Raw genomic sequence first — 18,585 nt, 5'->3', positions numbered from 1 at the left:
GAGGAAACTCCATATTGTTTTCTGAACTGTCTGTGCCAGTTTACATTCCCAACAAAAGTGTAGAACAAAAGTGTAGAAGTTTTCTCCACGTCCTTATTAATATCTGCTATTTTTTTGTCTTTTTGATAAAAGCCATCCTCATAGGTGGGAGGTGATATCTTACTGTGGTTTTGATTTGCATTTCCCTAATGATTGGTGATGTAGAGCACCTTTTCATATAACTGTTGGCCATTTGTATGTCTTTGGAAAAATGTCTATTTAGGTCTTTTGCCCATTTTTTAATCAAAAATTTTTTTTTTTTGCTGTTGAGTTGTGTGAGTTCCTTATGCATTTTGAATATTAACCTCTTATCAGATATATGGTTTGCAAATACTTTCTCCCATTCTGCAAGTTGCCTTTTCATTCTGTTTCTTTTGCTGTGCGAGATTTTTAGTTTGATGTCATCCCATTTGTTATTTTTGCGAGCCTTTCCTTCTTGATGGAGAAGCTGCAAAGTCACACTTCAAAGGGTGTGGGTATAAGAAGAATGAGAAATTGTGTTCAAATACAACATGCATATTTTAGGATGATTTATTCATTAGAAATCATTAATATACTATAATTGAGATTCATGAGGGATCCAAGGCATGCTGACCATTGAGAAGGTTAATATAATGAGTCAGGGAAAAAATAATGTGGGATGGAACTGGGGCAGCAGCAAGGCTATAAAGGATGTTTGAGGTATTGTAAACTGGAGTATCCCAGATTTTGCCATGGTGGCGTGATTAAAGGTTATATGATGTGGTGAAAAGTGAGGATAGATGTGCTCCTGGAAAACCAGTGGATGATGATGCTGGTAGTCAAGAAGGAGGTTTGGTTTGGATTAATGGTAGGTGGAAGAGTTGAGATGCTCATGTGTTATCTGTGTGGCTGTGTCCAGAAAGAAATTTGAAATTTGGGTCTGGAGCTCAGGAGTGAAAGTAGAAATAGAGATATAAATTTAGGAGTCATTATTATTTTGGTAAGAACTTGCAGGTATAGTGGATATGGTGCAGAAAGGGCACGTTCCTTATACCCCCAGCCAAGCTGTCTTCTGTGCACAGTAGATGTCCAATTGGTCATTGTCTAGCCATCAGCCAAAGGCAGTGCAATCTACTCACCTTCAACACCCAACGTCAGGCCATTCCATTTCTTGACGAGCTGACTGAAATATAAGAAATCATGATATAAGTCAACTGATTTTTTTTGATCATCAACTGTGTGGGTTCCTGAGTCATCCTGTTCCCCTTATGAATCCTGACAGTAGCCCTCTGAGTGGGGACTCTTGTCCCACCTCACAGATGAAAGGCTGAGGTTTATGGGTTATTAGTGCTCCCGAACATTGTCCAGGTCATTGTCCTGACCACAGGGAGGCATGAAGGAGGCTTAAAGTTATGGGTCCCAAGACCAATCAATCTGCTCCTATGGCTGGGGACAGCAATATCTTGCCACACCTGTTACAGGTATGCCAGTGGGCCTCCACTCACCAGTTGGGAAATGATGAGTTAAATAAACTGCCCAGAGTAGCACAGCTAGAAAGTAGCAAAACTATGATAAAAAATTCAGTTTTTGCTTAACTCTGAATTTCAGATTCTTTCCACTACTTCATGCAATGGCTCTGCCTGGGTTTTAGGATTGATAAACTACAGGAACAGTTTACCATTTGAAAGATAACTTGAGACTACAGGCTAAAATACATGATTTCTTCTGTTTGTTTTAGTTCCTAAAGCCAGCTAAGTGTTATGGGATGAGTAACTAATGATGGTCTTTCCCTTTCTCCCAATTTATACAGATATTCTTAAGTGATAATTACTAAGACCACACCATATTAAGGAAATGAGCCATTGATTTTCACTATATGGTATATGGACTTGTAGATACATCTTAATGGCCAACACATGTATTTTTATGTTTTATTTCATTTCTTAAATACACTTTCCACTTCAAAATGTCCATTAATTTCATTGAAATACACAAATCTTGGTTTGAAGAAATGAGAAAAATTACATTAACTATTATAAAACCAGGGATTTTTGGTAGCTTTGAATTCCGGGATGACAGATTTGGCTCTTCTCCAGGGCCAACTCATACTGACAAGCCTGTCTGAGGCATAAACTGAATCTATACTGGGCACTGGAAGGGGATGGCCCCCATGAAGCACAAAATTATCTCTGACCTTAATATTTACTGCATTCTCTTGTGCCCTTACAAGTATGTGGAGAAAGCAGTACTTACCTGTTTATAGTTACTTTCCTCTTTTTCTTAGACAAAGGCTCCATGATTCAGTAGGAACCATAGTTCAAAGGCACATGGCATTAGACACACTTGGAACAGAAATTTGGATTTACTTTTTTGTATCTGTGATTTGAAGCAAGTGACATAACTTCTCTGACTTTCATCTGTAAAATGGGAATAGGAATACCCAGCTCATAGCATTTCTGTGGAAATTAAATAAAGGTAATAGTTATGAAGAACTTAACTTAGCTTACAGATACATTAGTGTAGTAGCAAAGCTGACGTGGTGATGGTAGAGGTGGTGACAATGGTTGTAGAAGGGATGGGTGCAGTGGAGCTGGTCATGATGCTGGTGGCTGGTAGAGCTAATGATGGTCGTGATGTTGAAAGAGGTGGTGACAGTAGTGAAGGTGGTAGTGGATATGAAGGCAGAGGTGGTGATGGAGAAGCTGGCAGAGAAAGTAGTGGTGGAGGTGGGATCACTGGTGGTGGAGGTGGAGGTGTTGCTAAAGTTGGTGGAGGTTGTAATGGAAGTTATGGGGAGGCGGTGACAGTGGTGGTGGAGCAAGTAGAATTGATTTGGGAGAAAGTGCTGGAGGCAGAGGAGGTGATAATAGTGGTTGAATCTGTGGACGTGGAGGTGGTGGTGGTGGAAGTGGAGATGAACATGTTAATGGTGGAGGTCGTAGGAGGTGGTAGTAGTGATGGAGATGTCAGCGGTGGAGATGGAGACAGTGGTGGTGATGAGGGGGACTGGTGGAGAGGGGTGGGGATGGTGACAGTGCTGATGGTAGTGGTAGGACGGTGGACATGGTGGTGACAGGTGGTGGAGGTTATGGTGCAGATGGAAATGGGGGTGGTAGTAGTAGGAGTTGCTGGAGCTGCTGGTAATCATAGAGGTAGCAGTGAAGGTGGTGGTGGAGGTAATGACAGTGAAGATAGAAGTGGAAGTGACAGTGGAGAGAGAGTGACAGTGATGGTGAAGGTGATGGTCCTAGAGGAGGTATTGGTGGGAATAGAGAAGGTAGAGGCAGCAAAACAGTATGGCAGTGTCTAGAAGGAGCCAGGTAGCTGGAAGACATGGCTAATCTTCTACCCTAAGAAACTGAGAATGAAAGATGGAGAATGTCCATTCTCAGGACAGCTTTGGTTTAGCCAAGAGAGATTCAGTTCATATTGGGTGAACAAATGGTACCCCTTCCCCAGTTAATCTTGAAAACTGGTATTATTTGAGATTTAAGTCTAAATTCATGATCTGTTGCCACCCTCTCCATTTAATTTCCCTTTCTTTAAATCCACTGTTGGTGGTATAGTTTTGCGTTTGTGATCTCATGCTTGTAGGTCATGGTAAACTCACATCCCTCTTGTAGCCACTTGTCTGCTTACCTGGCTCTTAATGTATGAATTCCTATGGTAAGATGATTGACTAACTGAGCTAATGGGGTCTTTCTTTGGACTTTCCATCATCACTGTGGTGTGCCAGCTTGAGCCTGTGTGGATGTGGACCATCATGTCATTGTCCTCCCTGTATATAAATCCACAGAAAACCGAGCCTGACAACTCAGTCCTGGCTTCCAGGTCCTCATATTGCGTTGTTCTTTTCTGCTCTTGAAGTTGTTGCTTCTTGGGCTGCTTCTTGATTTCTAGGTCAGCGATAAATTCCACCCAGTTAAGCCACATATATCATTTCCTCCACCAATTTCAAAACAGCCTTTCTTGGACTGTGCCAGCCAGCCATGGGCTCTGTCGCTGGCATTGGAAGAGCCCACTCCTTTCTGGCAATCTGCTTCCTTTGCCAGTTCAGAAGGCCACGGCCCCACAGCTCAGCACCACAATCTTGCATGAATCCTGGGGACCTGCCAGGCTTCCCAGCAAGTCATACGAGCAGTGTTTGTGCTTGCCTTTCCCATTGGCAAGTTTGAGAATTTCCACCGTTGCTGATCCACCTCATGTAGCCACAAAACAGCCAGAGATCTGTGTGTCTCTTCAGGGTGGGGGTGACTCTGAAAACCATTTCTGGTACCAAACTGTGGGATTGTGCCCTCCAGGACCAAGGACCTTTTGGGAAGTTGCCTGGGTTGTCCCAGTTAAAAGTGTTTCATTGTTCAGAGACGGGCTACTTGCTGAAGCTCTTTTTTCATCAGCCCAACTCTGTTAAGCATTACTGCACTTACTAATCTTCTCTCTCTGAAAGCTCCTTGCCAGCAGAATTACAAGTTCAAATGATGGAAACAAAATGCATTTTATTCATTATGCTCCTAAGATGTTTTCAATAAAGCGGATGCATCTATTTTGCCAAGTGGGCATTGCGACTTTCCAGAGGTCTGGCTAGTTAGCAACCTGCCAATGAAAACACATGCTGTCCTCTAGACCCTTGGTGTGTGTCCTTTACCTCGGATGGAGCCTCCTCCAACTATCATGTTTGGGCTCCAGAGGAGACAGACAGAAATGCTTTGGGCCAAGGTGAGCAACTCTATGTGTTAATACGATCTAAAATGATTTGTCAGTTCTGTGCTTTGACTGCTTCTGTCCTCCCCTTGGAAATGATCATAGCAGCTCATGTTTATTGAGCAGTTACTATGTGCTGGGCACTGGGCTAAATATTTTACCCAGGTTGTCACATTTAGCCCTCCAAGTGTGGCATGAGGTAGGTACCGTCTTGTTAGTCCTGTTTTATTGATGATGAACTAAGGCACAGAGAAATTAAATGATTTGCCCCAAGTCACTCAGCTGGTAAGTGATGAGTTTGGGACTTGAATCTACTTAACCATTCCATCAGATTGTCTCTTGGGGTTAGCAACTGAAAAGGCAAACACAAGACTAGTTAGCTAGATGAGAAGATTTGCTTGTATGAGTGGGGTGACTAAATGGCTCAGGTAAATGGCTCTGAAAAAGAACACAAGACTAGTTAATTAGAAGATTTGGTTATATGAATGGGAGGGTATCTCTTGGCCTTTCAGCTGAGATCACACAGTTTTTGAAAAATGAAGGAGATCCTCTCTGCCTCCAACTGTGAAAAGACTTGTGGAAGCGCCCGTTAAGCCACAGCACCAGCCCTGCAGGCAGCCCAGGTGATGTCCCTTTCTGCTCAGAGGCAGTGTCTCTTTGGCTTCCTGATTCTGCTGGCCCCCCGAAAGATTCAGTCTGTTTCCCTGAAGCTCTCCTCCTTTTCATGCCTTGTAGGTTTAGACTTGTCCAGTTTGGGCGGGGGAGGGGTGGGCATCAGAGACATCAGTTCCTTGAATCATTTTAAAGATGCCTCTTGGGGAGATCCAAGGAAACAAAGATAATCATGAAAATCCTTAGGTTGGGGTGCTGCGTGTGAGTTATTTCCTTGCAAGCCCAAACAGGTGTCTTTACTTTAGGCAATCAAGGGCAGGAAATTGCTGGTTGTGGTTTCAACCAGGTAAAAGGATGGGAAGGGAAAGTTGCTGAGGATCAGACAGGCTTTCCCACATCTAACTTCTTGTTGGATGGCTCTGAAAAAGAATGTTTCCGCTGCTATCCAGGGAATGTGTCTGAAATTGATTAGCATTTCTGGCACCACCTAGGACCAACTGGGCAACTGTATTCAGCTCAGAGACCCTTTAGATCTTGCAACTGGATACCTGGGAAGCATCTCAGAGAACACTGATGCCTTTTAGAGACATTATCAGGCTGCCTGTGATGCCGAAATCACCATCAGTATTCACGGCAAAGAGAGTGTGGCATTGTCACTGGTCCAGATCGCCTTACAGAAGGGTATTATTCCTCCGTCCTCGGCATCCCCTAGACACTCACACACGGGAGAACTTCACCATCTGAGTCAAGGGAGGAACTTTGAAGTTGGCTGACCTCAATAAGCTTGCTTGAACCGGGAAAAGGCAGAGCTGTTCTCAAGATAAGAGAAAACATCAAAAGTTTGCGAAAAACCAAGACACAAAGAAGCCAGCTGAGAACTAGGTTTTATAAACATTGAAAAATATAGTGTGTCTCTCCACATGGTGGCTGGACACCGCATGGTTTGAAACAGCCTCTATCCTTGTTTTTGTTTTTGTTTTTTTTCCAAAACAGGTGAAAAAAGAAAGAAAAAAAAAGAAGAAAAAGAAAAGAAAGAAAAGAAAACAAAAAAGAGAAAAAATATAATATCAAATGGTAGCAGATTTGGGGCCACCTGAACCGGATGTGTGCTTGTGGGATTTGGCCCCGGCAGGAAGCCATTGTGGGAAGTTAATACTTTGGTATACATGTGGCCTCCTTTCCATAGCTTCACTCCTCAGACTGCTGACTTTCTTTACTTTCTCCACCTTGAGGGCCAAGGAGAGGAAGGGGGTGGCCCCCATGCTGTTTCCAAGGTCTTAAGATTTTCCTGGTCAGCTCTCTCATTAGGGAAATGTATGTCTCTGATTGACAAGGACATCAGAGTGATTTAACTCCATCTTCTCCACTGCACAAGGACTTTGCTTTGCCTTGAATGAGAATTCTGGGAGGATTTAAGTTGAAGGCCTAATCTCCTGATATTCCCAAATTTGTGCCACCTGGGTAAGGAAGGCAATTTTGCACAAAGTGTTTTTCCCTAATGCTCCAATCACACTTCTTAAATGACACTTTTGTTTATTGCGAGCCTGAGGCTGATGCCACAAGAAAATAAGAAAACAGTAGCCTTCTGTGTTAGGATTCTCTGTGATGTCTAACATCCTCCATTGCCTCTCCCAGGATCTTGCTCATAGTATGTGCTTAATAGACATTGCTTGGTTTGATGTGAATTAGAGGATACATGATATTTGGTTTCATAGATTTCTGGTCATACTTTTGGGGAGTTTTGTGATGTTCTTACCGCCTATAAATTCAAAGGGTCCAGTAGGTTGTGAGATAATGTACTGGCAAATTCCACATTACTGTATAGAAAAAGACGTTCCTGGAAAAGTTCTTTTCAGTTTTGGAGTTGGAAGAAAAGAACAACAAATAAAAGGCTTTATGAAACTTAGATGTGGGACTCAGGAAAAAAAAACCCCTGAGTTTTCTGTGTATGTGATTTTGCTAAAAGAAATTCAGGTGAAAAAATGAAGTGTCTCTGTCTTAGAGGAAAAGTCTCAGCATGTATGTCTTCAGTTCTTACTGTGGTTAAGACTTCGTGCTTTGATTGTAAGGATTAGTAGATAAACCTCTGCCCAGACCCTGGCTACCTCAGTGTCAGAGTGAAACTGAAATATATTTGGTGAAAATCAAACTTGTTATCACTCACTGTTCCGACAGGCAGTAAAGAAGCGGGGAGATGATTAGACTTGACGGTCGAAAGGGAAAGAGAACCTAATGACGGCCTTTAGGGTTATTTTTCCCTTCCCTCCAGAGATTAGTGTCATTGGTACTAACTCTTGATGTATGGGAGACTGAGCAAATGACAGAAGTGCACGGAGGCTACGGTCTTAAAAGTGAGGTTGGAGTCGCCCCATGGATGCTGACAAGACCCGTGTTGAGAGGGTTTGGCAAAAAGAAAAGTGCTTTTGAGTTTACCATTTTTTATTTATTACCAGAGAGGTTCATTCTCATAGGTGACCCATGAATTTAGGTCTTTATTTCCAGTGATGTGCAAATAATTCTCCAGTTTAAAGAGGAACTTGGATGGTGACATTAGAGTGAAACACATTCTAGCTCCTCTGAAATTCTGAGCAAGCATTTGGAGCACACTGGTCATACATCCTGCCAACTCTCCCAATAAGAAGCTAAAATGAGTTCCCAAACAAGCAGTAAAAAGGACCAAAATGTTAGCCTTCAGCAGACTCATTGTTAGCAAATTTTCTTCAAATCCGAGCTATCTCAGGTTTTATTACCTATCTTTAACAGTGTTGTTTTCAGATAATTTATTCAATTTACATTAGGTAGAAATAAGCCTTTATTTCTTAGAAATCTGATGATTATTTCACCTGTATTCCCTTGGCAGTTGCGAATTTGACTATTCTGTTTTTCCATCGACCATAAAAATGTCCCAGATAGTCTAATATTTTTTCATTCACATTGTCTCACACATGGAGGAGAGTCTGAAACCCACATCTGGAAGCAGCAGGGCAGTCATTTCTCAGACCACACATCTCATTGGGATTTGGGAGGTATGAAGACATGGGTACCATGCTTAGACCACCTGACTGAGGAGGTGGGAAAGAGATGAGTGTAGTGATAAATCAAGCAAATGGTTAACTAACCTCAAAATTTCTAATAGCCTTAGAGCGGAAGAGCTCTTTAACTATCCTATGTTCCTTACTACATAAAGCTGGAGGTTATGTGCACACAGGAGATCTGCTCTAATTCAAGACTTATTCTCAGATGTCACCAATCCAACTTGTAAACATTTTTAAAAAAATGTTTTAACTCATACATGTATTTTCTTTTTTATTCCTTTTTTTTTTTTTTTGGTGGGGGAGGTAATTAGATTTATTTATTTATTTATTTGTTGTTTATTTATTTATTTGTTTGTTTATTTATTTATTTATTTAAAATGGGGGCACTGGGGATTGAACCCAGGATCTCGTGCATGTTAAGCATGCACTCTACCACTGAGCTATCCCCTCCCCCCATAAACACTTATTCATAATTTAATTTAGCAAGTACTTATTGAGCATCTATTAGATGCCAGCCACTCTTCAAGGCATATGGAGATATATGAACAAAGCAGACAAAGCCCCCTTGGCGTGGAGTCTCTATTCTGGTCAGGTGAAACACTCCATCAGTCAATTAAAAAGTTAATGGAAGGTATCCAGTGGTGATGAGTGTAATAAGAAAACATCCCAGTCAAGATAAAGAACCAAGATTAAGGGAAGAGCGTTTTCAGATGGAATGGATAGGGAAAGCTTTTTCTACTGAGGTGACATTTGAGCTTAGACCAAATGTATTGAAGGAGGACTCCACATGGGCCTGAAACAGAAGAGGGAAAGGGAAGAACCCAAGATATCAGGTGGGGATGTTGACAAGTTCCAGGAAGAGCCAAGATGCTACTCTGGCTGGGCTGGACTAAGCAAGGAGAGGACGGCTAGAGGTTAACATCAGTGAGGCTGTCGGGTCAAGCGGTAAGTGAGTCTACAGTAAGTGTCCTGGGAAGCCATCGGAGTAACTGGGTGATTAGAGCTGCCATTTACCAAGGAGCGCACTCCAGGGGAGGGATCCCGAGTTCAATTCTAGACCGCGTAAGCTTGAGGGGCCCACTACACTTCCAACTGAGGTATTAAAGAGGCTATTTTATTCTGTAAGTTTGGAGTTCAGAGAAGTGTGGGTTGGAAATGGATGTTTATGATCATAAACTTGAAAATAACAGCTAAAAACCAAGAGATTGTATGCAATCAAGTAAATAATGAAGTAATTAAATAAAGGAGACAAACATTTGCCAGTCATTGAAAAGAGTTTTGGGTTAATAACCTATGTATGGTTTGATACAGCTTTATATCAGGGGCTAGTAGTTTGGAGTGTCAGGAGGGTCACCAACTTAACTCCTTGTGTAAGATCCAGCTCCTCTTTCTAAGGAAGGAAGAATAGAATAGGTGATTGTTTTGTACCCCCAGATATTGATCAGAATGCTTTTTCCTATGGGGCAGGGTTACTGTGCTTTAAAAGGCGTATGCCCAAAGGTCAGTCTTCTAGTTCACTGCCCCTCTTCCAAATGGTTGATTTTGGAAGACAGTCTTGCTGCTTGAGGGCAACAAAGTACCTTTCCACTTCCTCTGTGCTCTTCTCCCGCGTGGTGGTCGGGCCTTTGCCAAGGGGTTGGCTTAGCCTTTAGCGAGCTGGTCTAGGTCAGTCCAGTGATGATTCCTTTTCTCGCCGTCCACTCTGGGTAGTGGAGGCGTTCCCACAGCTGAGTGGCTACCTGACTTAGTGTTTCCTTTGCAAAATCAGCATTTCTGGATTTAAGGAAATAGAATAGGAACACTCACGTTGGCCAAGAATCTAGGTCCTTGAATCCATTTTTCACTAGAAAACTCTGCCTTGGGCAGCCTTGTCTACACACTCATGGTACTTTGCCCCCATTTTAGCAATTGTTCATTGTGTGTTGCTCCCTGGTGGAACCTCAGGAGGAGCAGGGATGTGAGATAGGGTTCAGGTACCTAAATCTGAACTGAATCCTTTTTTAAAGGCACAGCTAGCAAAGTGTGGTTTCCTGAATCTGATGAAACACCTTGAAGTCATGTGTGTTTTGTGGGGGCTTTTGACTCTTCTCCCTGACTAGACTGGTTCCTTCAGGGCAGGGATTGTGTTTTGTTCCCAGATGTATTCCCAGTGACTAACACGATCCCCAGCATATGGGAAGCACTCAGCAAGGCTTGTTGAATGAAGAAAGGAAACAGTGCCCCTGGCATTATCTATTTTCTCTGAAAGGGGTGGTGTCATGTTCTCACAATGAGCCATTTCTTCCTCCTTTTTCCCATAGCAGGAGAATTCACCTCTCTACCACTGATTTTCTTTCCCACTCTCTAGAGGTATTTTGTCATTTGCTGCTTTGGCCTGGAAGTTACAACAGTCCCCTCATACAGCTGCCCATCTCTTCTTGAAATTCTGGATGAGGCCATGATCCAACATAGAATGATTGGATCATCTACTTCACTGCATAAACCACGTGCAGTGTGGTCAACTCACTGCCCCAGAACTACCTGTGGATTCTGACCCCTGTGCACACATGATATTATACTTCTCTTAGCTAGGAGAATTAGAGGCCCATCTCTCTCTGCTCACTCAGATTTTCCTTTCCTCTGTGGCCCAGCTCTAGTGAACTCCTCAGCATGACTTTCTCGGAACACAGATGGGGCTTGGAATCTGTCACTCACTTGGCACGAATTGCTTCCTAGCATTGTTACTATGGGCTAATACAGAGGTTCTCAAACTTGAGCATTTACTGGAATCACCTGAAAGGCTTGTTAAAACAGAATGCTGGGCACCACCCCCAAAGTTTCTAATTCAATAGGTCTGGGGTGGAGCCTGAAAGTGTGCAGTTCTCAGGTGATGTCAGTGATGCTGATTCTGGGACAAGACATAGAAAACGACTGAGCTGGTAGTTCTTAATCCTGCTGGCACATTGGACTCACCTGAGGCAAATTCTAATCTACACAATGCTTAGGTCCTGACTTAATCAGAATTGCTGGATGTAGGAGCAAAGTGTTGACAGGTGGAGGAGAAACCATCCTTTCCTCTCCTGGAATTACTACAGGTCTGTAAAACAGGAATGTCTGCCTTCTTGGAGGTACTGGAGGCAAATACATCTCTGAGATGGTGTACTTTGAAAATGCCAGCGGACCATATTCCTTTCCAGCAGTGGTTCTCAAAGTATGGTTGCTGGACCAGGTTTTTCAGCATCACCTGGGCCCCATGCCAGACAGATCTGCTAAGTCAGAAACTTGGGTTGTGGAGCCCAGCAATCTATGCTTAACATGCTCTCTGGGTGATTCTGCCGTACCTTCAGTCTTGAGAACCACAGCTCTATTGGATAGGTAGGCGGTTAGATAGGTAAGTCAATCATTCTCAACCAACCTATGCAGTAGAATCACCTGTGGTGCTTTTACATCCATGAAGCTCTAGCCACAGATATTTTAATTTAATTGTCCTTGGTGGGCACCCCTAATTTTTGTAGCACCACAGTTGATTCTGTTGTACAGCCAGGGTTGTGTAATGACTGAGATAAATATTGCTTTGTAACCAATGAACCTGTTTACAGCAGCTGTGGCTCTATTCTCACATGAACAAAGAGACCTTCTGGCTGACCAGATTTGTCATAAATAGATACAATGGCAAGTTTACTGCTGTACACTGAATGTTGTGTCCCTTTAAAATTCATGTATTGAAATCCTAACCTTCAACATGGACAGAATGGTATTAGGAAGCGGACCTTTGGTGGATGGCTACGTCATGAGGGTGGAACCCTCATGGATGGAACTGGTGCCCTTATAAAAGAGATCCTGGAGAGTTTCTCTGCCCTTTCTACCATGTGAAATCATAGGGAGATGATGGCCTGTATGAACCCAGCTCTCACCAGACCCTGAATCTGCCCCCACCTTGATCTTGGACCTCCCAGTCTCCAAAACTGTGAGAAATACATTAATGTTGCTTATAAGACACTCAGGCTATGGTGTTTGGTTACAGCAGCCTGAATGGACTAAGACAGTCCCATGGGGCTCTTGGGGTAAAGTTGTATGGGCAGCACCCTATGTGGGAAGTACACTGAAAACACCAAGGGTGCAAGTAATGTATAAGTACCATGACAGAGTTCTTGAGGAATTATAGCATAAAAAGGGAAAGAGGCATGGTAAATTAATTGCAGCAATGGTCACACACCTTTGCAACGTGTCTCTGCTGCTCCTCAAGAGGTTGGTTCATTTCCCAATCCTTGAACCTGGACTGGAGTGTGCCTTGAGTGGATCAACAGAATGTGGCAGAAGTGACATGGTGCGTATCCCCATAACAGGCCTCCAGATGCCTTGTGCATGTCTGTGCTCTCTCTTGGACCCCACTGCCATGAGGCGGACAAGCTCAGCTTGGGCTTCTAGGACAGTGAAAGACCATCAGAAACAGAGCTGGTCCCAACCAAGGCCATCCTAGGTCAGCAATGCTTCATCAGTCTGACAGCTGACGTGGGCACACAAGGGAGCCCCACTGAAAACAAGAGAACCGACCAGCTGAACTTAGCCCAACTGTTCACCAGCAGAGCCAGGTGCTAAATAAACGATTATTGTTTCAAGTCACTAAATTTTGGGTAGTTTGTAAAGCAGCAAAGCTTAAATGATACAGATAGTATAAAGTTAATCTAGATGTCCTTAGCCTGAACCTCTGAGCTTTAACATGAGGCTTAGTGGTTTACTAACAACATGTAGTAAGAAAAGAAGTAAGTGTATAGTGCCTGACATTAGCATTAAATCCTTTGACATCTTACCGTCTCAAAATTAAAGCCTTAAAAAAACCCCACATATTCAACTAAGATTATTCATAAAAATTATTTTTGTCAGCAAGGGAGGGGGAGTTTTGTGATTCGGGGTTGGGGGGTCCAGGGTCACTTAGGTAGCAGAAAGCTTGTAACACTGAGTAGGACAGAAGTGCTATAGCATTAGGTGAGCAAACATCCGAGTTACTTTAAAAGGGCTTATAACTTATTCAAAGGGGTCATAATTCCTGTTGGGGATGGATACTAAGTGAAAGAGTTTCATCAGTCTGTCCTGGCTGCTAATCTTCTCTTTATAGAATATCCCTCCTTGTGTATTACAGCAATTGTTTTCTCCATCAATGCATGTGACATATTGATCAATTTTTCTGATAGAATCTGTAGCTCTCTTTTGGTTTCAAAGGGATTATTGATGACCAATCCCCACCCCAAGTTAAAAATCTATAATCCTAAGATTAACAACAAAATTCAAAGTGCCTATGCAGAGTGATAAATATACAGAGGGCAGGCAAGTCCTTTAAAGATTTAGAAAAGGGCTACTAAGTGCCAAATATTTTACATATGCCATTTTATTTAATCCTCAAAAATGCTCTACAAGGTGGTTGCTGGTATCTTCATTTTGTAGATGAGGACACTAAAGCTGAAGATTATGAAGCTAGTGAATCACGGTACTCTGATTGCAAGAAATAAAGCCCGATTCCAACTGTCTTGAACAATATAGACAATCAGCTCATGTAATTGAACGGTAGTGAGGTAGGGTAAGCTTCAGGTATGGTTTGATCAGGCCTTTGGCTCCTTTGCTTTGCGATTCTTTAAGTTCAGCCTTTCTTCTTGTGTTGGCCTTATCTTTTAGGTTTCTTATCTTATGGTAGATGGAAGTGGAGCTTCAAGCCTCTGAACTGCAATGTATGAAAAGTTTTGGCTTTACTAGGCTAGAACAAACTTAAGTCACATGTCTACTTTTGATCAATCACTATGGATGTAAGAAAGCCATATGCTAGTTGGCATAGATTGGGTTATCTCACCCCTAAAACACATGATGGCAATGCGTTTATATTGACTGGCTTAAATGATCACATATCATCTATTAAACCACACTGTCAGGGCCATTTACATTCAAAGCCTTTAGCTCCCACACAAATCGCATAAGGAACAGAGAGTGGTATTATCCCCCTTGACTAGTAAGTGGTAGAGAAAGCATTTGAACCATTTTTTCTCCAAGTCCAAGCCCATGTTCTTTCCCATATGCCTACCCTGTTTTTGTCTAGGAAGTAAGACTTGAACTGGGCCTTCAGGGTTGGACCTGGTGAGGTGATCTTAAAATGTTCACTAACTTGTAAAAGCTTTTTGAGGTCTGGGAATGAAAAGCACGATTGTGTGTGAACTCAGAATCAACAGTGAGGGCTGTGCCTCCCTGCATTGGCAGAGTTATTAGAAGATTAGCAGTCATTTGTTCTACTATCCTGGCAATTCAGGGAATTTTCATAAGCAGCGATTTTTGTAAAGGAGGGGTTAAAATGACTGCTTGGATGTTGAGGGTCCATCTCTAATAATGCATGTTAGCAGAAGGAAGACAAAGCTACGATTCAGCGGCTAGGTCTTGGTGATGTCATGCACACTTATGACAGCAGTAGAACTTTAAGATTGAATTACCTTCTTTGTACCCACTGGAGGAGCAAGCCTTGCTGTGTATAACACATTGTGTAAGCTAAACAGTGTTTGGCAATTTTCACATGGCGCATGGGAAGAAGGGAACTTGATCCATGAACTCAGAAGATCATGGATCTGATATGCGGAAAGACAATTTAACCTCTCAAATTGCTTTGGTCTCTGATATGTAATTCTAAAATTAAATAAATTAGTATGTGCTGACATTTCCCTAACCTAATCTTAAAGCATCACACTTTGATTAATCTAATGAGGAATCCTAAATTGAGCACTTCATTGTATAACTGATAATACTATAGTGCAAGATCACAAACTCAGTTACAGATTCAAAACCATTAAAAAGTTATTGGCTGAAATGCATTTAGTAGGCAAGGGGATTGAATCGAATCTGGTTTTTCCTTTTTCTTTTTTCCTCTTGGCAATGAAACCCTTGGTGGGAATATTGCCATTTGAGTATTCCAGGAGTAGACAATATTGACAGTTTATGCAGGATTTGAATTTACAAGGTAAAAATACCAGATTTGCAAATAAGAAGGGCTTTGGATGATAGAGAGTGGATAATGCCTCCAAAGCCAGAAAGTGTGGTTGACAGAATAGATTGTTGGAAAATATTCTTAAAATATTCTTTAAAATCTCTTTTTATTTTTGGTTGCATTTTTTGATATTCTCGTTTTTAGTTAATATGGGAGTAAGTCTGATTTTAAAAGTCAGACTTACTTTTTTCTCCTTACGTGTTTTTTCCAGACAACACAGGGTGACTAAGAGATTATGAGTCATATTTTGCCCTAATGCATATACCGTTGCTGAGAAGACACTGCAATCATCAAAGAGATCAAAATCTGTTTCAGTTATACTTTTATAAGTTTTTAATGAAAAAAATTAAAAAGAGACCTATAAAAGCCCTTTGGCGTATCTGTGGTTGTTTACAGTAGAGCTAAATGTGAAATTAAATCCGAGCTGGGGACAACCCAAAGATTCACCAAGGGAACACCTGAAACAACGCTGAAAAAAATGCTCTTAGGTGTTGACTACTGTCAGATGTGCTCAAGATGAAACAGTTTTTAATGCTTCATTAATTTAAGTCACATACACATAAGAAAATCATATAACAAATAAAAGACAGATCCTGTCCTTAAGATGGTTATGTTATGTTTCCTAACACTGGTAGATTACTCAAAGGGCTGGACACTGTCAAAAATAATAAAGACTCTTTATTTTATCAAATATCCTTTCTTTTATAATTTTGGCCTGATTCATTCTTATATAGTATAGATGAAAAGCTTTTCACCCACTCAGATGTGCATAGGAACCTTGTTCCTCTAATAACTTCCAGACATTAAAAGAAAAAAAAGTCATTTGATCAATTCTTGCACCACTTTTGAAGAGTGATATTCTAATATATTCATTTTGGAGATGGTTCAACAGAGCCAAGATGCCCCAAATAGGAAAACAATGAAAGGCTTTTTAATTCCAAGTTCTTGCTATATTCATGTTCTCCTTTTCAGGGATACTTGCAACTTCCTCATATGTGACAGCTTTCTTTTTGTTTCCTTCTCCACAATTTTTTCCCCAAAGGTAGACTCATGGCTTGGGGTGAGTTGAACCCGCTAGCTTAAGCCTAGCTGAACAGCGGTGCCAACCCAAATAGATAAAACCCGTGAATCTTTCCCCAGCCCATGAGGCCTTATCTAGTGTGAATGGAATGCAGAGGTTATTCATGGTGCACTTTGAAGCCTCTTCCCCGAGGGCACTGATTCCAACCCTGCCTATACCGAGGAGGTAAGTCCTCGAGAAATGTTGTTGCCAACTGAGGGCTGTGCCGTTGATTATGTGAAATGAGTTGGTGGTTTGAGTCAAGAACTCAGTTGACCAGAGTCCAGCTCACAAAAACCACCAGTACAATTTCTATCCTTGTTGGCTGTATCTTCAAGAGAGGGACTTAATGCCAAGTGACTGACTGGTCAGAGTGTCCTCTGATACTGCTTGTGGGACTCACATAAGAAAACTTGCTTTTTGTCTGACTCTTGAGGTTCCTGCTCAGAAGAAATGAAAATTCTCACTTTCAGGATGTCAAGTTCTCAGAGGAGCATAATCAACGCGAAGACGCTTTAGAAAGCGGTTCTTCGGTCTGTAGACATTTGTGCCAGTAGACTTCAAATAGCCCAGTTTTACACCACTATGTAATGTTTTAGTTTTGATAGATGATCAGATTTGGGGGTGGGGTGGAGCAAATATGACTTAGCAGATATCTAGTATTAAAGCAGTAATGAGAAAGAATTCATCTGTCTTTTAAAAGGGTCATTTTGAATTTGAGAATTGGAAGGATGCTTGAAATGAAAAGGAAGAAATCAATGTTTAATACAATAAGTCTATAAGAGAGCTATTATTTTTCCAAAGAAAGAGTACCAATTACATTTGACTGCTGTCACATAAGAAACAACCACATCTAGAATTCAGTTTTTAATTAAAATGCTCCTGTGAAGGGTGCTTCCTCCCTCACGACCCCCCTCCTCCCCTTCTTTCCTACCTTCCGCCATTAAAAAATAAAGACAATTTTCACAGGCTAAAGAAACCCCCAGATTTAAACAATTAAAGCATTTCGATCATAATTCATCTGGTCAAGGTTTCTTGGGCATTGGACCAAAGGCTTCCTGCTGGAAACGTGGGCCTGTACCCACCCTGATGTTTGCCACCAGGAACTTCAAGTCCGGTCCTGAGATCAGACCACATCTGATGCCTGGAAGGAGGACTGAGGAAGAAGTACACACTGAAACTGCTGCTTCAGGCCAAAGCAAACTGAGGTTCTATGATCGGAGAAACTTTGTCTTTCTCCCCAAGGCCTGTCTCTTGGAAAGGAGATGAACCACCTGCGGTCTCAGGTAGGCTCATGGTACGTGCATGGGACACCAGTGATGGAAGCGGCAGCGCCTGCTGTAGGCGGGGATGGGGGTGACAGGCATAGTGTGACCACAGTGGTGCTGACCGGGGTATTGAGTGGGAACTGCTCTGCCTAAAGCATTTACATCTTTTTACTGTTTTTTTTTTCTTTTATTGAAGTATAGTCAGTTATGATGTTATGTCAATTTCTGGTGTACAGCATAATGCTTCAGTCGTACATGAATATGCATATGTTTGTTTTCATATTCTTTTTCACCGTGAGCTACTACAAGATATCAAATATAGTTCCCTGTGCTATACAGTATAAACTTGTTTATCTATTTTATATATACCAGTCAGTATCTGCAAATCTCGAACTCCCAGTTTATCCCTTACCACCCCCTTCCCCTGGGTAACCATAAGTTTGTTTTCTATGTCTGTAAGTCTGTTTCTGTTTTATTTATTTATTTATTTTTAAACATTTTTTAATTGAGTTATAGTCATTTTACAATGTTGTGTCAAATTCCACTGTAGAGCACAATTTTTCAGTTATGTTTCTGTTTTATATATAAGTTCATTTGTCTTTTTTTTTTTTTTTAAGATTCCATATGTAAGTGATCTCGTATGGCATTTTTCTTTCTCTTTCTGGCTTACTTCACTTAGAATGACATTCTCCAGGTCCATCCATGTTGCTGCAAATGGCATTATTTTATTATTTTTATGGCTGAGTATTCCATTATATAAATATATCACAACTTCTTTATCCAGTCATCTGTTGATGGACATTTAGGTTGTTTCCATGTCTTGGCTATTGTAAATAGTGCTACTATGAACCTTTACATTAAAAAAAAAAAACAAAAAACTTTTCGGCTGCCCTCTCTCTCCCTCTTCGGAGA

Source organism: Camelus ferus, chromosome 19 (assembly GCF_009834535.1).
Source record: "Camelus ferus isolate YT-003-E chromosome 19, BCGSAC_Cfer_1.0, whole genome shotgun sequence".
NCBI lineage: Eukaryota > Metazoa > Chordata > Mammalia > Artiodactyla > Camelidae > Camelus > Camelus ferus.
The sequence above is the reverse complement of the archived record's forward strand: the minus strand, read 5'-3'. Positions refer to the sequence as shown.